The sequence below is a fragment of the Myxocyprinus asiaticus genome, chromosome 33 (assembly GCF_019703515.2).
Source record: "Myxocyprinus asiaticus isolate MX2 ecotype Aquarium Trade chromosome 33, UBuf_Myxa_2, whole genome shotgun sequence".
Classification (NCBI taxonomy): domain Eukaryota; kingdom Metazoa; phylum Chordata; class Actinopteri; order Cypriniformes; family Catostomidae; genus Myxocyprinus; species Myxocyprinus asiaticus.
Window position 1 is genome coordinate 24,453,195 of NC_059376.1, and position 26,173 is coordinate 24,479,367.

Here is a 26,173-nt window from a genome sequence, read left to right on the forward strand (position 1 = left end):
AGGAAAGCTCAGAGCCAGGACATCATATACACATATCAAGTATACACATACCCCAGAATCAAAGACAATTCAAGTTGAGCACTATACTGAAGCAGCAATGAATCAGTTGGAGTTAATCGAAAGAAAATGAGTAAAAATGGGTGTCATTATGATTGATAAGAATCTAGAATAGCTCAGTACAACCTGGATATAGAAAATGAATGAGGTTTCAATTGGATTCAGGAGGGGGCTTAATCGTTCTACTTCAAAGATTTCCATAAGGGATCATGGGATAACTGAGTCCAGTCCATCATGACAGCCTTCTCCCCAAGCCCACCATAGAAATGACATGCACACCTAGAGCTCACAAACTGGGCCCAGGGGAATGTCTCAGGGGTGTGTAGTGGACAGGCTGACACTTTAAATGCTTTCAATTGACCTTGAGCCACAGGAGCTGTGGAGTGATGGCTCTGTGTGTGTGATGGTGTGTGTGGCTGTTCAGTTGCTTGATTTCCTTCTAAATGGCAATTTTATGTTTTTTTTTGCTTGTTTGTTTTTTCAATCCCATCTATTAAAAGAGAATACAATCAATATTTCTGGGGAAATTGTCGCAAAATAAAAATGAAAGTTGCCACAGTGGGGAACTATTATTCTAACCAGTTACATGTGACAGACAAAACACTGACGAACTTCATGTTTGCTAGCAATTATTGGCAGGTAATAGTAGCTAATCATTTTCTTGACAGGCTTTGGCTCTGCTAGTTAGCTCAGTTATGAGAGCATTATTCAGTCACATGACTTGAGGCAATGTCACATGACTTTGTATATCTAGGAATTTAATCGGTGAATACGTTTCCACCATAATTTATTGAAGAAACGTAATTCACATCTTGGTGTTTCCCTCAGGCATTTTGTTATGCAATATCCTAGAATTTGTAAAAAATAAATAAATAAATAATAAAAAAAATCCCCTTTTTGTTTTGAGCAACCTGTCCAGTCCTACACAACAATACTGACTCAACAAATGGCATGAGTTGGGGGCGGGTGTATCTGTTTGTTTGATCAACAGTAGACAGGAGGCATATTCGGAAAGCTGTTTTGAAAATTATTTTTGCAATTCGGTTTAGTGGCAGAATAGTTCAGAAAGAGTTCACACTAGTGGTGCAGAAATTGAACACTTCAACTTTAAAATATGTACAATTAATCCATATTATTATTATAATTATCTTCATATATAAATGACATATTACTCTGTGTATTTCAATATTTTAGAGAATAAAAGTGTTAAACATCACTATCGCAGTTGTTTGTTCAAGTAACACAGTCCAGCCGCGTGAATATAAACACAGAAGTCAGCAGATGCATGTCCCATACAACGCTATCAAAGCCATGCTTCAATGGGAGTCTGGCAGATACCTACACGGCGCATCATTCTAAACATAATTTTGGGTCTCGCCCGGACACAGTGCTTCTCTGGTAGTCTATGGAATCTTTGCAATCATTACTTGCCTTGAATCTGCTTCTAAATCCTTATCAGCCAATGGGCTTTCAATCAATGTGTTTTAGGGCTGGGCGATGGGACGATATCTTACAAATATCCCGATGCAGATTGTGACAGATGATAATGGACAATATCGGGAAATGGCAAAACTATGGATATGGGAAGTCGCCAAATTTATTAAACAGTAGCCTAGGGTGTGAAATTAGCACTTGCAAGCTCCTTGTCCAAATGCAGGTATTCAGAGGTGTGCAGCGTGAGCCTGTCTCATGGAACAGGTGAATGTACAGAGTTATCACTCTTTTTTCCTTTGTTTCATTTGTCTGAAAACTGTTTGCAAGAATAATGTCGTCTATGCTGCAAATTATCTTCGATCATCATGGGAGGTGCTGTGAGTTTAGTTTGCTTTATTTCCACGGAGCAGTACGCAGTTAACGTGCATTGTGAACGCAACTCTGCAGGTTTAGTAACATATATCTTTGTATTAAAGAAACAAAGACGAAAGTGATTCAATCATAAAATAATACAAGACACATTCACCTTGAACCTAAAATTGAATTCCATTTTATTTTATTTTGACAGCATTACTGTATTACCAAAACGCAATACGAACACAAATTCGATAAGAACACATATTTGGCTGCATTATTTTGGGAACAGGAAAAATAATTTATTAAGCTTGTTTATTATGATTATTATGATTATGATTATTATTATTATCTTAATTTATAATTTGCCTTCAGTTCTTAATTTATATTAATAGGCTATTAGTAATTTTCCACCTGTTGTCATTGACAGAGTCTTGCGTGATGGCAAATGGGGCCATTGGAGATGGTAAATGTTTGGATTTGGGGAGGTGGTCATAAGATTTTTTGATCACTTCGTTATTTTAATTGCTTTTTTCGTTTTGTTTAAAGTGCATTTTGAATTTAGAAATGTCTTAAGTTTTTTTGTGTTTCAATAAACTAATATAATTTTTAAAGCTAAAATATTCACCGGCCCTTGGCAGGGGGGTTGACGATGTAATCGGATATCGCAATATTTTTAAGGCGATTATCGATTAAATATTTTTTACATTTCACCCAACCCTAATGTGTTTTCGTCCCACCTGGAAGCCCTATGAGATACACATGCAGTAGTCATTTGAGCTTCTTTTGGGAGTAACACTGCAGTTGCCAAAAACAACAGCCTGTTCTTCCCCACTTTTGAAAAGCACCAGCTGTCACAAATGGAAACCCATCTAGCGAAGACTGTCCCCTCATGCCACCACCTAAAGACTGCAGTCATCTATCAACTTGTTCATGTTCACTAAGGGGACACGTTAATGTTCGAAGTCAGTAACTTTCTCTCTGTCTCTATCTCCCTTACAAAGACCTCAGTCAGGTTGGGCACACACGAAAAATGAAATCATGCAGAGTGATGCCTGCTGGCCTGGTTCCTGTGTCCTCAGGATATAACGAGTGATGCGAGCACTGGTGAGTGTGTCTGCAGGATGATGTGAATATATGATGCCCGCAGTGGGAGCCACAGCACTGGGAGCTCTAAGAATTGCATGTCTGAGGCTTGCAGGCAAACTGTAAAATCTCTATGCAGTATTTTGACTTTGCCTGAAGGCTCAGACCAGCTCATGTCCTTTTAACACCTGGAATTACAGGGATAGTTGCTGTCATCATTTACTCCAACTCATGTTGTTCTAAACCAGTGTGACTTACTTTTTCAATAGATCACAAAAGCAGATGTTAAAGAGAATGTTAGTGATAGACAATCACCATTCACATTCATTGTATGGAAAAAAGATGCAATTAAAGTAAATGGTGACTGAGGCTAAAACCAAGTCAAATGAATTTGAATGAAATAAGGGTGAGTAAATGATGACAAGTGAACTATCCCTTAAAAGGGGCATTCAGTAGTTCTCTAGCTAGCATTAGCATTGCTCTTCTTCGTGTACTTTAAGTACCGATGTTACAGTGGTGTTAGATGCTGTACTGCCATCTTTCGACATGAATCAGCATGATTGTCTGCTGCCCCCATCAGCTTTTGAATATCATTTGCATCTGGAAAATGTCGGAGTTTCTAAAGTTATTTATTATTCCTATAATATAATTGCTTTGCCTAAAAACAAACATCAGAAATCAAGTGAACATGCTTCTAGTGTTAAGGATAGATTATTATTGTCCCTCATATCAATAATTTTTGGAGACTGTCTATGTTTCACGGTATTTCTAAAGACATTTTTTACCTTTATTAGAGAACTGCTAAGTGTAAAATAAACCTCAATTATCTAGCGATACAGAATGTTATGGTAAAGGAAAGATTAGAATTGTTTTTGATGATCAAATTTAGCATGTCCATGAATAGTGTATTTGAAGAACTCGTTTTATTTCCAAGCAACCAACGTCATGGTTTACACAAAATCCACAACAATCGCTGTACCAAGCTACTTTGCACTAAATGAATGAAGACATAGAAGCCTTACCATTACCGATGTTTACTCTAGTTTTTTGCCTTTGCCGGTGTTATGGATCAACTGGGGATCATGTTAACTGGGGATGTGTACGTGCATGTGAATAATTTTATTTGCCTTTTTAGCATAATCGTTCAATGTGAATTGTCAATGAGTAAAGAAAAGACATTTTACACATTATAAAAAAATGTTGGTATCATTATTAAACAGAGTTGTTTCATCGATGTCTGTTCTAATGAATTAGGTACAGTTTAAGAGTGATTTTAACAGGGTTTCACAGGGTAACATCTGGGTTCCCATGTTAACGTGGGACATTGGTTTGAATGGGAACTGGTGATTACACTTGTCAAGAGCAGTAAATCACAAGTGGAATTCTTTTATATACAACACTAAAGCATCAGGCTGATGCTGATGTTTGTCAATAATATACTTTCAATTGCTTTTTTTATTTTTCTTCTTTATAATGAATAATGGATTAATTAACCATGGTAGTTTGAGTAACTTTGTCTTACCATTTAAAATTAACAAAGTGATCTATTAATTAGAGCTGGGATGCTGGTTCAGTGGTAAGTCATGTTGATATATCACTCAGCGGCCTTGGTTCAAATCCTGGTTCATCAAGCACAATTGTATCTTTGCTGCAGGTTATGATGTACTTTTAATAGGTCTATTGAAAACTATTTTGTAAAACACAGACACAATTTATTACACTGTTTTAAACAAATCTATCAAAATTTCAACTGAATCTGACAGCCAGTAATCACAGTATTACCAATTGAATTTTCTAAGAATGGTTGAATTACTGAGAAGAAAATTATGAACTACGTTGTCTATAGTTTACAGGCTTTTTTTATTTTTTATTATTATTTCAAACAAACGATTTTGATTTAAGATCAAATCATAAGATTTTGCCAAACAAACAAAATCATTGTTTCTGAAGAAATTTCTCATGCTTTCTCAGAGTATCATTCCTACTTATATCCATATTTCATATATATTCTTTAACATATCCTACCTCTTCTTCAATACATTACATCACCTGCACATAACTGTATATATGTATATAAAATATTCGAACAACATTATTGCTCTATTGTATATTTCTCTTTTTTTATCTGTTATATCTTATTTTTTATTTTTATGTCACTATTTGTATATATGTTTAAATGCATATGTTTGTATGTATGGTTGCATTCTCTTTGCACTGGAAGCTTCTGTCACCATGACAAATTCCTTGTGTGTGTAAGCATACTTGGCAATAAAGCTCATTCTGATTCTGATTATTGGTCAGTTTGGCCTTTGTACATGCTCTTCCGTCTCCACACAAAAATAAAATCGCACTTCTGAAAGATCATCTTTTGGCAGTGTCATGGGTAATCATATATATATATGACATTGTCATGCACAGAACCTTCAAAAAGTAAATAATATTATTATCCTGGGGAATTGAACCCGTGTCTATTCGTATATTAACGATCACGCTCCCGCTGACCAACCAACTTTTCTATTATTTGCAAACAATAATTTTCTTAAACTTATAAAACTATTATTTTTTTAATAAATGAAAGTAATTTAAGAGTGTATGCCTATTATTGACACATTTCAGCCTATGATGCTTTAGAGTTGCAAATTAAAGAGTCCCACTTGCGATTTACTGCTCTTGACAAGTGTAATTGCCAGTTCCACTCAAACCAATGTCCCACGTTAACATGGGAAACAAGATGTTACCCTGTGAAACCATTAATATCGCTCTTAAAATTGTCAAATTTATTGGAAAAGACATCGATGAAACAAAGCGGGTTAATAACGATACCAAAAAAAAAAAACATTTACGTGCAAAACATAAAATTCACGTTGAACGAATCTACTGAAAAGGCAAGTAAAATTATTCACCTGCACGTGCACATCCCCAGTTAACATGATCCCTAGTTGATCCATAACACCAATCTTTCTGTTTTCTTACTTGAAGCAAGTTGCTTTTTTTGCTTCTACGGCAGTACAGCTACTGGATCTCCCATTGTCTCCACTGCTAAAGCACGATAAATGTTCCATTGTGTTCTGTCACCATGACAAATTCCTTGTGTGTGTAAGCATACTTGGCAATAAAACTCATTCTGATTCTTTTCGCTCTTCGCGTCACCAAACAACGTTCTAAGCATAACCATGAGTATCTACACCGGTGGCAGCCAATAAGTGCGAGGATTCTCTTCTTTGACGTTTAGTGAAACACCGTGGGTCATGTGATTTCAACATGGCGAAACACATTGAAGGGGGTGACCCGCACCATATAGAATAAAACACTTTTTATAGAAAACTATTATGAGTACAGTCTTCATCTCATGCGAGTGTACACCATTTGGATCAAACTTCACAAAAACAATTAATTTGTTAATGTGTAAAACTTTTTAAATCGGCTCCAAACTACTGAATGCACCTTTAAACATCTATATCATACAGAAGATAAGGCCGATATCTTGTGCATCTGACCCCATTTTCACTTGTATTTAGATTCGTCCACTAGAGTGATTGGTACACCAAAGATGAATGTTAATTCCATATTTAAACAAGGCCTATGGAGGATAATTCACTTGTCTTCAATACATCTACTGACCAAGTTACAGTACTGTATGTCCTTCAGAAAGATGGCACTCTAGTATCCGAGGGAATTTTACCCATTTCCTCACTCACTATGAACAGGTAAATATGATGATTTACCATCTATAGGAAATCTGACTGAAGCATCAATATAGGCTACTAAAACCCACTGGATCAGTTTAGAAAAAGTTAATTGCCTATAAGTATTTATTTAATAAGGCATAGCTCTGCAATCAATTCACAACTAATCTCACAATTAATGACCTGTAGAGATCATTAGGATGCTTGTGGGGCCTTTAAGATTGAGACACCAGGAGGAAAAGGGGAAACAGAGCTGGCGTTCTGTTCAGAGTACGACGTCGTGCAAATCGACCCCCGCTACCAGTATTCTACTGGCAAATGTTCAGTCTCTGGATAACAAGCTCTGCGAGCTGAAAGCGCGGATCTCTTTCCAACAAGAGACGAGGGACTGCTGCATTATCTGCCTAACAGAAACTTGGATGTCCGCTGAGATTCCAGATTCTGCCATTGAACCCGCGGGGTTCTCCATGCTCCGAGCGGACAGAGCGAAAGACCTCTCAGGTAAAAGCAGGTGGTGGTGGTGGTGTATGTTTTATGATCAACAAATCCTGGTGTGATCAGAGGAACGTACAGTGGTGTGAAAAAGTGTTTGCCCCCTTCCTGATTTCTTATTTTTTTTGCATGTTTGTCACACTTAAATGTTTCAGATCATCAAACAAGTTTAAATATTAGTCAAAGATAACACAAGTAAACACAAAATGCAGTTTTTAAATGAAGGTTGTTATTATTAAGGGAAAACAAAATCCAAACCTACATGGCCCTGTGTGAAAAAGTGATTGCCCCCTAAACCTAATAACTGGTTGGGCCACCCTTAGCAGCAACAACTGCAATCAAGCATTTGCGATAACTTGCAATGAGTCTTTTACAGCGCTGTGGAGGATTTTTGGCCCATTCATCTTTGCAGAATTGTTGTAATTCAGCCACATTGGAGGGTTTTCAAGCATGAACTGCCTTTTTAAGGTCATGCCACAGCATCTCAATAGGATTCAGGTCAGGACTTTGACTAGGCCACTCCAAAGTCTTCATTTTGTTTTTCTTCAGCCATTCAGAGGTGGACTTGCTGGTGTGTTTTGGATCATTGTCCTGCTGCAGAACCCAAGTTCGCTTCAGCGTGAGGTCACGAACAGATGGCCGGACATTCTCCTTCAGGATTTTTTGGTAGACAGCAGAATTCATGGTTCCATTTATCACAGCAATCTTTCAGGTCCTGAAGCAGCAAAACAGCCCCAGACCATCACATTACCACCACCATATTTTACTGTTGGTATGATGTTCTTTTTCTGAAATGCGGTGTTACTTTTACGCCAGATGTAATGGGACACACACCTTCCAAAAAGTTCAACTTTTGTCTCGTCAGTCCACAGAGTATTTTCCCAAAAGTCTTGGGGATCATCAAGATGTTTTCTGGCAAAAATGAGACGAGCCTTAATGTTCTTTTTGCTCAGCAGTGGTTTTCGTCTTGGAACTCTGCCATGCAGGCCATTTTTGCCCAGTCTCTTTCTTATGGTGGAGTCATGAACACTGACCTTAACTGAGGCAAGTGAGGCCTGCAGTTCTTTGGATGTTGTTGTGGGGTCTTTTGTGACCTCTTGGATGAGTCGTCGCTGCGCTCTTGGGGTAATTTTGGTCGGACGGCCACTCCTGGGAAGGTTCACCACTGTTCTATGTTTTCGCCATTTGTGGATAATGGCTCTCACTGTGGTTCTCTGGAGTCCCAAAGCTTTAGAAATGGCTTTATAACCTTTTCCAGACTGATAGATCTCAATTACTTTCTTTCTCATTTGTTCCTGAATTTCTTTTCTCGGCATGATGTCTAGCTTTTGAAGATCTTTTGGTCTACTTCACTATGTCAGGCAGGTCCTATTTAAGTGATTTCTTGATTGAGAACGGGTGTGGCAGTAATCAGGCCTGGGTGTGGTTAGAGAAATTGAACTCAGGTGTGATAAACCACAGTTATGTTTTAACAGGTGGGGCAAACACTTTTTCACACAGGGCCATGTAGGTTTGGATTTTGTTTTCCCTTAATAATAACAACCTTCATTTAAAAACTGCATTTTGTGTTTACTTGTGTTATCTTTGACTAATATTTAAACTTGTTTGATGATCTGAAACATTTAAGTGTGACAAACATGCAAAAAAAATAAGAAATCAGGAAGGGGGCAAACACTTTTTCACACCACTGTACATTCTATCAAGTCTTTCTGCTCTCCTGATCTGGAATTTCTCATGCTTCTGTGTTGACCATTCTGGCTACCGAGGGAATTCACAGCGGTCAATATCACAGCTGTGTACATCCCGCCACAAGCTGACACAGACCAGGCACTCAAGGAACTGTACGGGATTATAAGCAAGCAGGAAACCGCGCACCCTGAGGCCACGTTCATTGTGCCCGGGGACTTTAATATAGCCAGTTTCAAATCAGTCGCACCAAAATATCACCAACATATTAGTTTTAACACACGAGGGGACCGGGTTTTGGACCATTGCTACTCTCCCTTCCGGGACGGCTACAAATCCCTCCCCTGCCTACCATTTGGCAAATCGGACCACTCTTCCATTCTGCTTCTGCCCGTTTACAGGCAGAAACTGAAACAGGAAGCACCCACCCTCAGAACGATCCAGTGTTGGTCAGACCAATCAGACTCTACGCTACAAGACTGTTTTGATCACGCGGACTGGGAGATGTTCCGGTCCACCTCCGATGACGACATCGAGCTTTACACTGATAGCGTAATGTGTTTTATCAGAAAGTGCATAGAGGACGTCGTTCCAACCAGAATACAGATCTATCCGAACCAGAAACCTTGGATTAATAGCAATGTTCGCGCGGACCTCCGCTTTTAATTCCGGGAACGCGGAGGAGCATAAACAAGCCAGTTATGCCCTCCGAAAAATCAGATCAGCAAAACGTCAGTACAGGAACAAGATTGAAGGACAGTTTAACACCACCAACTCTAGAAGCATGTGGCTGGGAATTAACATCACGGACTTTAAAGGGAATAAAAACTCCGCCGCGAACTCCGCTGCCTCACTCCCAGATGAGCTAAATACTTTTTATGCTTGTTTTGAGGAAAATAACACCGCCCTCACGGAGAGAGCTCTCGCGGCCGAAGCTACAGAGGTTAGTTCACTCTCTGTCTCTGTAGTGGATGTAACCCGATCCTTCCGACGGGTGAATAGCCGCAAAGCCACGGGTCCAGACAGCATTCCGGGCTGCGTCATCAGAGTGTGCGCAAACCAACCGGCTGGTGTTTTTACGGACATTTTCAACCTTTCCCTCTCTTTGTCTGTAGTCTCTGGGCTTAAACAGCTCACTGTGCAGCTGGATCCTGGACTTCCTGTCAAGCAGACACCAGGTGGTTAGAATAGGCAGCAACATCTCCTTATCACTGACCCACAACACTGGAGCCCCGCAGGGCTGTGTTCTCAGCCCACTCCTGTATTCCCTGTACACACATTTGACTGTGTGGCAACACACAGCTCCAATGCCATCATTAAGTTTGCTGATGATACGACGGTGGTAGGTCTGATCACTGACAATGATGAAACAGCCTACAGAGAGGAGGTGCACACTCTGACACACTGGTGTCAGGAGCACAACCTCTCCCTCAACGTCAGTAAGACAAAGGAGCTTGTGGTGGACTTCAGGAGAAGAGATAGAGAACACAGTCCCATCACCATCAATGGAGCACCAGTGGAGAGAGTCAGCAGCTTCAAGTTCCTGTGTGTCCACATCACTGAGGAACTAACATGGTCCATCCACACTGAAGCCGTTGTGAAGAAGGCTCATCAGCGCCTCTTCTTCCTGAGGAAGTTTGGAATGAACCGCCACACTCACACGGTTCTACACCTGCACTGTAGAGAGCATCCTGACTGGCTGCATCTCCGCCTGGTACAGCAATAGCACCGCCCACAACCGCAAAGCACTGCAAAGGGTGGTGCGAACTGCCAGACACATCATCGGAGGTGATCTTCCCTCCCTCCAGGACATACAGGTGCATCTCAATAAATTAGAATGTCGTGGAAAAGTTCATTTATTTCAGTAATTCAACTCAAATTGTGAAACTCGTGTATTAAATAAATTCAATGCACACAGACTGAAGTAGTTTAAGTCTTTGGTTCTTTTAATTGTGATGATTTTGGCTCACATTTAACAAAAACCCACCAATTCACTATCTCAAAAAATTTGAATACATCATAAGACCAATAAAAAAAAAACATTTTTAGTGAATTGTTGGCCTTCTGGAAAGTATGTTCATTTACTATATATGTACTCAATACTTGGTAGGGGCTCCTTTTGCTTTAATTACTGCCTCAATTCGGCGTGGCATGGAGGTGATCAGTTTGTGGCACTGCTGAGGTGGTATAGAAGCCCAGGTTTCTTTGACAGTGGCCTTCAGCTCATCTGCATTTTCTGGTCTCTTGTTTCTCATTTTCCTCTTGACAATACCCCATAGGTTCTCTATGGGGTTCAGGTCTGGTGAGTTTGCTGGCCAGTCAAGCACACCAACACCATGGTCATTTAACCAACTTTTGGTGCTTTTGGCAGTGTGGGCAGGTGCCAAATCCTGCTGGAAAATGAAATCAGCATCTTTAAAAAGCTGGTCAGCAGAAGGAAGCATGAAGTGCTCCACAATTTCTTGGTAAACGGGTGCAGTGACTTTGGTTTTCAAAAAACACAATGGACCAACACCAGCAGATGACATTGCACCCCAAATCATCACAGACTGTGGAAACTTAACACTGGACTTCAAGCAACTTGGGCTATGAGCTTCTCCACCCTTCCTCCAGACTCTAGGACCTTGGTTTCCAAATGAAATACAAAACTTGCTCTCATCTGAAAAGAGGACTTTGGACCACTGGGCAACAGTCCAGTTCTTCTTCTCCTTAGCCCAGGTAAGACGCCTTTGACGTTGTCTGTGGTTCAGGAGTGGCTTAACAAGAGGAATACAACAACTGTAGCCAAATTCCTTGACACGTCTGTGTGTGGTGGCTCTTGATGCCTTGACCCCAGCCTCAGTCCATTCCTTGTGAAGTTCACCCAAATTCTTGAATCGATTTTGATTGACAATTCTCATAAGGCTGTGGTTCTCTCGGTTGGTTGTGCATCTTTTTCTTCCACACTTTTTCCTTCCACTCAACTTTCTGTTAACATGCTTGGATACAGCATTCTGTGAACAGCCAGCTTCTTTGGCAATGAATGTTTGTGGCTTACCCTCCTTGTGAAGGGTGTCAATGATTGTCTTCTGGACAACTGTCAGATCAGCAGTCTTCCCCATGATTGTGTAGCCTAGTGAACCAAACTGAGAGACCATTTTGCAGGTGTTTTGAGTTGATTAGCTGATTGGCATGTCACCATATTCTAATTTTTTGAGATAGTGAATTGGTGGGTTTTCGTTAAATGCGAGCCAAAATCATCACAATTAAAAGAACCAAAGACTTAAACTACTTCAGTCTGTGTGCATTGAATTTATTTAATACACGAGTTTCACAATTTGAGTTGAATTACTGAAATAAATGAACTTTTCCACGACATTCTAATTTATTGAGATGCACCTGTATATACCAGGCGGTGTGTGAAAAAAGCTCGGAGGATCAGAGACTCCAGCCACCCGAGCCATGGTCTGTTCTCACTGCTACCATCAGGCAGGCGGTATCGCAGCATCAGGACCCGCACCAGCCGACTTCACGACAGCTTCTTCCCCCAAGCAATCAGACTTTTGAACTCTTGATCTCCCACGATCAAATACATCATCACTGCACTTTATTACTCTTATATCTCACATCGGACTGTCATAAATTATATTATTATTATATTATATTCTCTCTTAACAACTTACTATCAACCGACAGCCTGAATGTCAGTACAGTACAATACAACCTACTGTACATTCTATATATACTTTTTGTATTGTATAATGTGTATTCTATATTGTGTGTATTGTATACTGTACATTGTATGTTATTATTTGTATATTGTGTTGTGTGTAATTATGTGTATATTAGATTTTAAACTGTGTTGTAAATCTGATGTTTATTGTAAATTGTCTCATCACTGTCACGACTACTATGTTGCTCGGAACTGCACCGAAGAATTTCACACACTATTGCACTAGTGTATATGGTTGAGTGACAATAAAAGTGATTTGATCTCAAAAGAATGCACACACACATGGATATAACTGCCAAACTACATTGGAGCACACACTTATACTTCTGTAATAACGATTTCACATAACCAGGACCAAGACGATTTTACTTTACAAAACTGAATTGAATCAGGACAAAGATTTTAAAAGTTTCTGCTGATGTGTGTGGACGTTTCAGTAATCCTAATCTCCCAAGGGTGAAGTGTAAAGCTCCTCCACAAACTCTTTGTGTCCACATTTCTAATCTCTTCTATTCCCTGGCTTTTTGATTGAACCATCAAACCACTTTCAGATAAGGAGTTTCCCTTCCTGTGTTCCTCTATTGGGTGCAGTCCAGATCAGCAAACACAGCCAAAAGTTTCCACTGTGGTGATCTGGCAAAACAACCTCATAGTTTTAAAAGCAAAATATTGCCAAGTTTGGTTATTGAAGCGTTGCAGAAAGCGACAAGCTCCATGGGAGAAAATCTAGAAATGCTTGACCCAGGCATTCATTCAAAAGACAAGAGCAATCATAATTATCTTCTCAGAAAACAAATTTCAGTTTATACATTTTTTCTAACTGAAAAATCAATGTGGGAATCTTGATATCAGCTATCAGTTCTGCCCCTAAAAACAACCATCAACACAAAGCATCTAAAATGCTTTAAAATAAAATAAATAAATACTTAATTAGCGATAACACAAGCACAAATGTACACAACAGAGGTAACTTTTACACCACCATAAAGGACAGATATAGCAAAACTAGAGATCATGGCTGCAACTGTCAAGCGAATATTGTGCAAATAAACCATTTATTATAGGGGATAAAATGGCTCACTAAGACTTACTCAAACTTAGCTAATTATCTGTAGCTTTACTGCCAAGTACAGTAATTAAAGATGGTAATCTCACTGTAAACTTTGACTAGTTGGTTATTAAAGTTGATATAGGATCAACCTATTGTCTAATCCAACCTTGACAGAGACCTAAAAGTAGACGGAAACTGGAGGTCAGTGGTTGAAGGCAGCACAGAAGTGACTAGACTGTGTGGAATGCACTCAGGTTCCTGATCTGCACACATGCTGGGCAGGATAAGAATGTTTCAGCTCAACTAAGACCTTTGAGAATGTGTGTGTGTGTGTGTGTGTGTGTGCATGCACTGTCGTAGATCATGAGGTCAGTGCTGGTACTGGCTCAGGTTAGAAGCTGTTTTAGCCTGGTGTCTCCCAATGTTTTTTTCTCCACTAACATCTTATGGAGTTTTTTGTTCCTTGCCACAGTCACCTTTTTAAAAAACATTTAAAAATTAAACATTTTGAGGGATGATTTTCATGTTTTACAATGAAACTGCTCAATGGGGACTCAACAACATTTATGTATTTTATGTAAAGCTGCTTTGAAATTATGTATATTGTGAAAAGCACAATACAAATAAAAATAACGACATCAAATTGGTAATAAATTAATCTCTTAATTATTCTCTAAATTAAATCAGGTCAAGAGTGTAATTTTTTATGCATTCTCCACCCCAAACTTCAAGTAACCCATTTGTAGGTTGATCCTTGCAAAGTGTAAAAACTAGAGATGCACTGATCTATTGGGCTTACATCGGTATCGGCCAATAAAAGCAATTATTGGAAATTGGTAGATTTTTTAAAAACAGCCAATAATAATGTTGCAGACAATTAGCTTCAACAGTCTTGTGTGTGAAAGAAAATGTCTCTAATTGTGTGGAAATGCTTTGCACTGCTTGAATTTCACAAGGTTTGTTTATTAACTTTTAACAGCATGTCAGCAACAACTGTAGTACGATGTAACGTTAGCTTTAAGGGGAGTACTCAAATCAGTAGCAGCATTTGGGAAACTTTTTTGGAAACAATCCTAATTTTTCCAATGCCATTTAGTGCCAAATGGCTCAGAAGTTTCCACGCTTCAACTTTAATGAATGCCATCTGGCGTCAAATTACATTTATTAGCCTACATTTTAACCTTCTGTACATCAACTACAACAATCAATACCTACCCTAGACAAACTAAAATCATTACTAATTACCCTACACCCAGCAAAAAACAATTACCCTACAAACAGCCACAAAAATGAATCATCACCCAATGAACCCAGACACAATAGTCATTAATTACCCTAAAACAGCCCCAATAAATCAACATTTACCCTAAACCAAACTACAACAACCATTTTATTGTGTCTACTGTGCCAAATGCTTTACAATTATGTTTACAACACACACTTTTGGGCTGTTGAAAAAGAATGGGTTGTGTTATGTCTATGTTTGTGACAGATAAACCTAAAAATAGTTGCTAAAAGTAGCAGTGTTACTTTTGTTGTCTTGTCTATGTGATTTTGTTCCTTGTGGTTTTATGAATCTTGTAATGCATTATTTTAGGGTTACCATATTCTGGTTTTCCAAAAAGAGGACACCTTTCTTTTCCACCAGGGGGTGGAATAATAGGGTTCAAAAAAGTGTTACTATGAATGCAAAAAGACACTATTAGCATAGCATAAATATATATAAATAACTAAAAATTTCCAACATTCTTTTGAATGTCCATGTACTAAAATGAAATATTTGATGCCCTGAGTGTACCTTCATTTACTATTACTATTATTTTGAATGGCCATGGAAAATGAAGCAATGTGATAACAATTTTACCTGGTCGCAAAAAGTAGTCTGTTAATTTACCTGATGAACTTTCACCTTTTGCTGACCCTTTATGCTTCGCAGAGCTAATGTGTGCTTCTAAATCACTTGCACCTTTATTAGCAACTGACACATAAGTGCCAGCTTTACATGTCATACATTCTGCTTCCCACGGATCTTGACCTGGACGAAAACACAGGAATTTTTTGTGCAAATCTTCTGAAAATTTGCACTTTAGTTTGGGCATTGTTTCCACTCAGCTGTCATTTGCTGCTACTGTCAAGCAGCTGTTTGATGCCGAACACAACAGCGCTTTGCGTGTTCACGGAGAGATTGACAGGCAGGAATTTTGGCCAATAGTTGCTGCAAGCCTCTTATAATCGACCAATTGGTGTGCGAGAAGGCGGGACTTACAAAGAGGGGTATGCATGGACACTCAATGAAGTATTAGACCAGATGCACATCACAATCCAACTAAAACCGAATCCCGGACATTTTTGCACATTTAGAAATCCCGGCCGGATGCTTTTTTTAAGGTCCGAAAAGAGGACATGTCTGGGAAAAAGAGGACGTATGGTCACCCTAATTATTTATTTTTAATTTGGTACAATGTAAAGCACTTTGGTCAACAGTTGTTGTTTTTAAATGTGCTATATATAAAAAAGTGAATGACTGACTGACTGACTACTAGTCTTTGCAGAAATTGTCTTAACCTTTTTAAGGAAATTGTGTTTGTTAGGGGTGTTACGATTCGCTCTGACAATGATTCAATTCGATTACGATTCTCTACCAAACAATTACGATGCATCGTGATAAAATTTTTCGGTGAACGCCAAAGCAAAATTTCGGGCAGCTGAAGCAAAATTTTACATAAAGCGCCGAAAGCAAGATGAAAAAGCATTAATATGCTTCTCATGTGGTACGCGGATGAGCGTGGGGTGACTGAAGACTGGTATCACTTGCATGTCGCGCGTTCCACCGAGAATCTCTCGCACAAGTGATGCGCTCTTCTCCAGTGTTGCCAACTACTTTCAATGAAAAGTAGCTAAAGCCTGCTCAAAAAGTCGCTAAATGTCGCTAGATGACGCCATGCGTTAATTAGCATATTCATGACGTCATCGCATTGTATTTGCATTCTGCCTTGTGTCAGCCCTTTACATCTGTTTGCTTCTCTCCTACTGTCTGTGCTCACATACTGTATTTTAATACAGCCGAATTCCCAATAAAGCTGTTCTCATGTACATATTTGTTCTGTTTCTGTTGTCAGACAATGGAATGAGTATGAAATAGTGACTGAAACGCCACCCATTAAGACTACATCTTAACCAGTAGTCACTTCCAAGCAATTTCCAAGCTGCTGCTCTGCACTGTTTAAATTTTGATTTTAGAACATAAGTTAAAGACAATGGCTGTGCTGTGATTTCAGGTATATTTACATGTAAAATAATCACTCAGAGAGAAAGTTAGAAGTGACAGAATGTCTTATTTTTTCCTCTCACACAGCACACAACCTCCATCTGTGTAATAGTGAGTGATAAGCAAGAAAAATAATGGTCAAATTAAACTGTTCAAATTAAAACAAAGGAGGAGCAAACAATACAGATTAGTGATTGGTCCATGGCAACTCTGTTTGCACATATGCAGCTCATTCACGTCTGTGTCAGCTGCCATGCGGTGAACTGAATGTGCTGCTCCTCTGTCTACCCCTCACTGAATAGAGTAGATGCAGAGAGAGGTGTGCCTGCGGTGGGAAAGCAAGACCTCACGTTCGCGCAGCAGTACTGGTGACTCTTCTACGGAAAGTAGCTAAGGTTTATCCAAAAAGTCGCTAGATTTGTCACTAGGTGCTTTTTAGAAAAAAAGTCACTAAAGGGGTCTGAAAAGTCGCTAAATTGGCAACACTGCTCTTCTCTATCATACTACTGTGTACTGGAGCACACATGCGTGCACACATCAACCGGGCTTCCCTCAATATGTGAGCACCGGTAACGGGATCGCGAAGAACGGACCACGTGCGATTAAACTGGGCTTCCCTCGATATCATGGCACAAAACAAACCTCATGCAACCAATTTGAATTCTACATGAGAATTTTCTATCTTAAAACACTATGGAGCAATTCAACCATTTCAAATGGCCACAGCACTGACATTCCGTACAGCACTGATGAGGGAAAGAGAAAACACCTGCCCTTCATCAGCATCAATTATAAGACTTTTCACATCTACACTTCAACACACCCTTACTAACATTTAATCACATTAAACTTTAATATATTTTTTCATTACAACTGTGGTAGTTGTATTAAAGTTTTAAATATGCTTAGCCTATTATTTTTTCATAAAAAATTAACAGTTTATTTTTTAAGAAAGACTACCTAACTAACAACTGAGGAGCAATCCATGGTCTTAACTATGGTAAACACAAGGGCAAGCAGGCTACAATGTATTCCTAAATCATTAAGAGTCTGATAAAAGAAAAGCAATATCTGTTATGAAGTAGGAAACAAACATATTTACTATAGAAGCACAGTCCCAAATCAGTGAAGTGGTTTACTAACTAGCCCTATAGAAAGAGGGTAAGTTAGTTTGATATCCCACAGCACCTTGAAGTACAAAAAACTCTGAGTTCAGAAGTTTCTAGATGCTCAAATGATCAAAAATAAATATTTTTCATTATAAACATGAAATGTAACAACTTATCTTAAATATTAATTGCAATTATGTAAAATAAAATGCATTGTCATGAACGTGTACAACCCCAATTCCAAAAAAGTTGGGACAGTATAAAAACTAAAAGTAGTGATTTATAAATTATATTCACCCTTTGCTAAATTGAAAACACTATAACTACACATTGTATGATGTTTTATCTAGTGAATTTCCTTTTTATTTTTTTTTATTTTTTTTATATACAGTAATTTCAAATCAGATGATTGCAACACGCTCCCAAAAAGTTGAAACGTGCAATTTAAGCTAACAATTTGATGAGTTAAAATAACAAGGCGATGTGAAACAGGAGATGTTAAAGGAATAGTTCACCCAAAAATGAACATTTGCTTTTAATTTACTCACCCTCAGGCCATCCAAGATGTATCTGAGTTTCTTTCTTCATCAAAACAGAATTTAAGATTTTTAAGATTTCATTTCAGGCCGCCTCCTCTAAACAATGCAAGTGAATGTACTCCATTTTTTGACGGTCCAAAATGCATATTTAGGGTGCATCAAAATAATCCACACGACTCCAGTCGACAAATAAAGTTCTTCTGAACTCAAACGATTGATTATTTTTAGAAACAAAACAAAACTTATATACTTTTTAACTATAAATGTTCGCTTCTGTACATCTCTGTGATGTGGATTCTCCATGAGAAGGATGACAAACTCGTTGGTAAGGTCACGCGTCAAGTGGAGGATGAGACAGGAAGCGCGTCATTGTTTACAAGAGAAACTTGCACAAACCACAGACCAAGCGCCGTTCACAAACCAAAACAATTTCAAAACAATTTTCCAAATACTACTAATAATAAAAATAAAAAAACATTACTGCAGTAAATAACCATCCTTTATTTCGGAGCAATGCGGTTGCGTTATCTACTTGTGCTTTTTCTTTAGCAGAAATATATAGGCTATATGACTGTCAGGAATTCAAGCCATACAAGTTGTAGTTAGTGAAACCAATTTACTGAGATTTGCAGGATTTACAGGGTTTACACAGTGAGATCAATGGTACATGTTATATCACACAAAAGAGAAGCTTCACAAACTGAAGAAGAGGTAATAGGTGAAACAGCAGAGTAGGCACTAAACAGATATCGATGAAGATCGAAAGCAAATACAGACAGGTAAATAAACACTGCGTGAGAGCAGCGCAGTCAAACTAGAGTCCTTTGTGTGAGATTTGACAGTGAAGTGGCGTGAAGGCGAGTTATTTATGCAGGCAGTGATGAGCGAGTGAATTGAGTGCAGGTGCGGCAAATTAGAAATCAGGTGATGCAGAGCCCGAGGGAGGCGTGACAATGACAAAGTTTTCACACATACCCGAGTTCGCTGGAAAAACAGCATGGGCACAGCCAATGAATTCAGATATCGACCCTTTGTTTCTTTCGATGGTCTGAAATCCTCAGGGGTAAAATGTTCATGCACACCCTCCAATATTTGAGAGAATGTAAGGGTATACTGATATCTAGGTTCAGCGCGATAAGCCAGAGCTTCAATCGCTCATGATCACGTATAGGCAATCGTTGAAAAGTTATGATTTTTCCCGGCGTGCATTTTCTTTGGGGTTTCTGACGGTTGAAGCATCCAGGATACACACGCCAAATGACCATTTTGAACAATACACTTATACAAATACAAATCTACAGCAAAGACAATTAAACTTTTGTACAGCGCTCCTCTTGTAAACAATGATGCGCTTCCTGCCTCCTCCTCCACGTGACGCGTGACCTTACCAACGACCTTACGTCATCCCTCTCGTGAGCGCGCGTCACAGAGATGTACAGAAGTGAACATTTGAAGTTAAAAAGTATATAAGTATTGTTTTGTTTCTAAAAATAATCAATCGTTTGGGTTCAGAAGAACTTTATTTGTCGACTGGAGTTGTGTGGATTATTGTGATGCACCCTAAATATGCATTTTGGACCGTCAAAAAAAAATGGAGTACATTCACTTGCATTGTTTAAAGGAGGAGAAATCTTTAAAAATCTTAAATTCTGTTTTGATGAAGAAAAACTCAGATACGTCTTGGATGGCCTGAGGGTGAGTAAATTATCAGCAAATTTTCATTTTTGGGTGAACTATTCCTTTAAACAGGTGAGGCAATTGTGTCATAGTATATAAGGAGCCTCCAAAAACAGCCTAGTCCTTCAAGAGCAAGGATGCAAGGATTTGCCAACAGATGCCTCAGTAAATAATCCAGCACTTTGAGAACAATGTCCCCTAAAGACAAATTGGTAGGATTTTGGGCATTTCATCCTCTACAGTGCACAATATAGTTAAAAGATTCAAGGAATATGGTCAAATCTTGGTGCGTAAAGGGCAAGACGAAAACCACTTCTGAATGCATGTGATCTCTGATCCCTCAGACATCACTGTCTTAAAAAACATCATTTATCTGTAATAGATATCATGAACATGGGCTTGGGATTACCTGCCTGCAGACCTGACTATCTCCAATTGAGAATGTGTGGTGCATTAGGAAGTGCACAATATGGCAACAAAGACCCCGTACATTTGTGCAGCTGAAAACCTGCATAATGGATGAATGAGGGAAAATTCCACTTTTTAAACTTAAACTTGTGTCATCAGTGCCTAAATGCTTAATAATTGTTATTAGAAGAAATGGTGATGTTTCAAAGTGATAAACACTTGACTGTCTCAACTGATTTGAAATTACTGTACATTTAAAAAATTAAAATTAAAAAAACAATGAAATTCACAAGGTAAAGCATCATATAATGTTTCAATTATGATGTAGTGCTTTCAATACAGCAAAAGGTGAATATAATTTACAAATCACTCCAATTTTTGATTTTATTAGCATTTTTCATACTGTCCCAACTTTTTCGGAATTGGGGTTGTACGTCGGCCACCACAAAGACCATTTTTGACCCAGGAAAAACCCTGGATGCATTGTGAAATCTAAAATACGAATCCAGTAATTACAGATGAAATGTCATGTGCAGGCAGATACGATCCAGGTTTTAATCAAGCAGGGTCATAGAATGAAAAACTGTCTAATAGTTGCATGTAGAGTCAGTAACACAGGATGTGTAACCGTGAGTTCCCTATTCATTTTGGGATAGGGAAAGAGGCACCAGGAGGCTAAACGGAGACGCCTCCGCTTGTCAAGCCCGTTCACGAGAATCCAATCGCATTTTCATGCAGGACTGTTTGTGGAACACACTGCGAAAGATAAAAATGTTTTATCGATTCGCAGCTGCCGCGTGTCATTGACCAATCACAGGTGACTATAATCAACTGGTTAGTTCCCTTCAGAACAGTATGAAATCACTCCCTGTTCTATAGCATTCACTATAAAGAGAATGAATTAACCAGTGAGTGTTTTCGTTTGCAGCCAATGTCTGCCCACCAGTCACATTTACTTAAGCCAAGTTCTATTTGTGGTTAAACTGTTTTATGGAGAAATTACACATTTTATGGAGATACAAAAGCAATATAAACCTAATACAATATATCGTAAACCGGGAAAAAGGCAACAACAATGAACTTACGTAGGTCAAATGGAGTTTTGAATAATGACACAGAAAGCTGATCTTGGCAGCATCCATCTATCCATTCGTTCAATTTATCTTATGTAGGTTCGCGGGGTAAACTCGTCTGTATAAACATTCTTTATTTCAAAGTGCACTTTCTTTCTCTTTAATCTCACGTGCTCCGCTCCGTGTCTGTTGTGAGAAGGTTTGTGTAATATGAGACCGACACATTGGGTATTAATATACAGTTGTGCTCAAAAGTTTGCATACCCTTGGAGAATTGGTAATATATGTACCATTTTTAAAAAACATGAGTAAGCAGGCAAAACACATTTCTTTTATTTCTTATGGGATTCATATTCAACTGTAGGTTATAACAGAATGGTACAATCATAAAACAAAACATGGCAACAATGAAAAAAATGAAATGACCCCTGTTCAAAAGTCTGCATACCCTTAGTTCTTAATACTGTGTATTGCCCCCTTTAGCATCAATGACAGTGTGCAGTCTTTTGTAATAGTTGTCTATGAGGCCCCAAATTCTTGCAGGTGGTATAGCTGCCCATTTGTCTTGGCAAAACGCCTCCAGGTCATGCAAAGTCTTTGGTCGTCTTGCATGAACCGCATGTTTGAGATCTCCCCAGAGTGGCTCGATGATATTAAGGTCAGGAAACTGTGATGACCACTCCAGAACCTTCAGCTTTTTCTGCTGTAACCACTGGAGGGTCAACTTGGCCTTGTGCTTAGGGTCATTGTCATGCTGGAAAGTCCAAGAGCGTCCCATGCGCAGCTTTCATGCAGAAGAATGCAAATTGTCCGCCAGTATTTTCTGATAACATGCTGCATTCATCTTGCCATCAATTTTCACAAGATTCCCGTGCCTTTAGAGCTCACACCCCCCAAAACATCAGTGAGCCACCACCATGCTTCACATTGGGAATGGTATTCTTTTCACTATAGGCCTTGTTGACCCCTCTCCAAACATAGCGCTTATGGTTGTGACCATAAAGCTCTATTTTGGTCTCATCACTCCAAATTACAGTGTGCCAGAAGCTGTGAGGCGTGTCAAGGTGTTGTCGGGCATATTGTAACCGGGCTTTTTTGTGGCATTGGTGCAGTAAAGGCTTCTTTCTGGCATCTCGACCATGCAGCCCTTTTTTATTCAAGTATCGTCGTATTGTGCTCCTTGAAACAATCACACCGTCTTTTTCCAGAGCAGCCTGTATTATTCCTGAGGTTACCTATGGGTTTTTCTTTGTATCCCGAACAATTCTTCTGGCAGTTGTGGCTGAAATCTTTCTTGGTCTACCTGACCTTGGCTTGGTATCAAGAGATCCCTGAATTTTCCAGTTCTTAATAAGTGATTGAATAGTACTGACTGGCATTTTCAAGGCTTTGGATATCTTTTTATATCCATTTCCATCTTTATAAAGTTCCATTACCTTGTTACGCAGGTCTTTTGACAGTTCTTTCCTGCTCCCCATGGCTCAGTATCTAGCCTGCTCAGTGCATCCACGTGAGAGCTAACAAACTCACTGACTATTTATACACAGACACTAATTGCAATTTAACAAGCCACAGATGTGGGCCACAAGTGTGGTAAATGAACCTTTAATTGCCATTTAAACCTGTGTGTGTCACCTTGTGTGTCTGTAACGAGGCCAAACATTCAAGGGTATGTAAACTTTTGATCAGGGCCATTTGGGTGATTTCTGTTATCATTATGATTTAAAAAGGAGCCAAACAACTGTGATAATAAATGGCTTCATATGATCACTATCCTTAAATAATAGACAGTTTTTTTGCATGATCAGTCATATTTTCAACATCAATGCCAAAATTTCACAATTTCTGCCAGGGTATGCAAACTTCCCTCACACACAACCGCATAACTGCCTCACAGTTCTTTGGACAAGCAGCGGATCCTTAGATCAGATTCTCCACACAGCAGAACAGAGAAGTGCACAGAAGATTAAACTATTTTAAGGGCCTCCCGAGGCCTCACTGATGTTTGACTTCCTTATCACATTGAAAGAGGAAACACTTCCAGCGCAACACACAAATCGAGGAGGAAAACACACTCACACAGAACACACACACACTCAAACAAATATAGCACAACTTTATTTCAAATTCCTTTACTTCATTTCAGTACAAACCATGATTAATATTAGGCCAAGATGTTGATGTTAACATTACAGATGATGATGATTGCATATTTCTGTTTTCACCTCTTTGGAAGAGAAAGACAGAAAATAGACAAAGATAGAAATACAGAGAGACAGACAGAAAGAATCACATTGTAAAGCTTAACACCTAAAAGTTCCAAAAAATTCATATCAAGGTCATGTGACAAGTTGTGCCAGGCCTCACCCAAAATAACAGAATTGACAGACTTATCTGAACAAAAAGGACAGAAAGCAGAAAGGTCTGGCCTACATGAATGTTTGTTCTTGTTCTTAGAGAGAGGAGGGAGAGGAGAAAAAGAGGGTGTCCTAATTAAGCACTGTCCTCTCTTCCTCCACTCTACTCTTTTTCCTTTTCTCACAAGATCAGGTCACCATAAGAGAGAGTAAATAGACTTAGCCCAAAGGGCTCACACTGACCTGAAAACAGCTTCTCATGCACAATCACTCAAAATCAGAGTGACATTACACACTACAATCCTGATCACTGAGCAACCAGACAGCGAGAGAAAAGGGAAAGGTAGCAGCTGCTAGTTCGGACACGCCTGGTTCTCAAGGTCTCTCGGTTTCTCCACAGTGAATTTAATTGGACAGACATCAAACAGTTTAATAAAAATGGAGTGATTCCAAATTCTGAATATTCATATATCTAAATACTTCTGTAGTATTGCTTAAATAATGTGCATGTCCTTGATGGTGGATCCCATTGACTTCTTGCTTTATAAATGTCTGATAACACAACAAGAGAAAACTGCCCAGAGGGCACAAGCTCATGCAGGATGTTACCACAGCATAAAACTGCCAATATAAAAATTATGTTTATGTAAGATAAATGTAAAAACATTAGCCCCCCCACCCCCCCACCCCCCCCACACACACACACAACTGCACAAGAATTTTTCCCCCTCAGATGAGTAGAGACGCCCCTATCTCCATTCACTGAAAAATTAATTTCTCATACCCTTGATGTAGATCACCAAATGACTCTACACACAACAGATGTCTTTTAACACTCTGAAAAACTAACAGATGATTCATTTCGATTATATTGCTATTATAAGCATGTGTAGCACTTATTTCACAAATGTTATTTGACGTTATTAGGATAACAAGCATTTAAAGGTTCGGTAGAATTTAAATAGTGTGCCTCACTTTGATTCTCTGATGCTTGGACAGTGAGCTGAATAATGAGCCAGAAATCGACCTGCACCTCTAGGTTCTGAGACACGGCCAGCAGTGAGATTTGCTTGTCTAATTTCCTAAAGTGGTAGAGCTCTATTCCTGAGAAAATATCTCGGAAATTCCAACCAAATGCGGCCTTTTCCTTACTAAACACTGTGAGGGAGTTTTCCTACAGGAACTGCTTTAAACACAAACACCTGAAACGTTCATGTCTGACAAGTTCTCAAATGAACCAGATAAATTCATTTTAAGCAACATGTAAAATAAATAAATAATAATAAAAAAAAAAATTATACTGCATGAAATATATTGGGGGAAAAGTTCGGTGGGAAGGCGTAAAAAATGTGTTACACTAACCCGCATGAAGACTAAAAGCACTCGCTGAAAGTTGATTGCTTTTATGGGGTCTATCACCTTCAAGTTTCATAAACGAACGCCCATATGAGCGTCTAACGACGTAATTAATTTACAACCACTGTGGACCTCAAAACACTGCTGTGAGATGTTCAACAGGGGTATCTCACGCATCCAAGCCAAATCCATCTGACTCGAGTGCTTTGGTCAACAACAAACACTTTTGGAGCTGTTCGTGAAAACAGGTGGTGATTACGGCAAAACACCGCAACTTTACGCGTCGCGTTCGTTTCCTTGTGAACTACAATCTAATCATGTTAGCGTACGTTTTAAATAGTTTGAAACACGTGAAGTTGTTGATCCTCATACAAGACGTTTTTCTGTAGCCAACACCTACTTTTCTGCCAACCGAAGTGCTACGCCGTAAACGGGTTCCTGCTTTCCACCGTCTCATCAAAACATAAAAAACCGCCTGTGCCTTCGAAATGAAGTCTTACCTTTTTATCAAACTGAAGTTTAAATGAGACTGCGCTGAAGGTTTCGCTTTTGCTTAGCGCAGTGCTTGTTGAAGTGCTTGACTGGCCGTGCAGGACAGGAGAGCTGCCGTTAGATCCTCCCACAGACACGGGCTGCTGGTGGCGTCTGTGACCGAGCGCTATTGGCTCAAAGAGAGGAGCTGTCCGTTCCAACCGGTCACAGCTCCGCCTTTCCGCCGTTCAACTACAATGACATCATTGGCAGGAGCGACCGCATGAGGTTGAGATGTGTTGAGAACAGTTAAATTCCATTATGTAATGAGTTTGGTCAGGAGAGGTACTGATAGTC

The 26,173-nt window shown here is 39.1% G+C and overlaps 1 protein-coding gene across 1 annotated transcript in view; it reads right to left on the bottom strand.

Moving 5' to 3' along the window:
• LOC127424267 (rho-related GTP-binding protein RhoA-D-like) overlaps positions 1 to 26,012 on the bottom strand; it is a 49,067-nt gene extending 23,055 nt beyond the window's left edge. Inside the window, exon 1 of the mRNA XM_051669289.1 lies at positions 25,846 to 26,012. The gene's annotated coding sequence lies outside the window, so the exon portion shown is untranslated. The remainder of the gene's footprint in view (positions 1 to 25,845) is intronic.
• Positions 26,013 to 26,173: the final 161 nt, after the last annotated feature.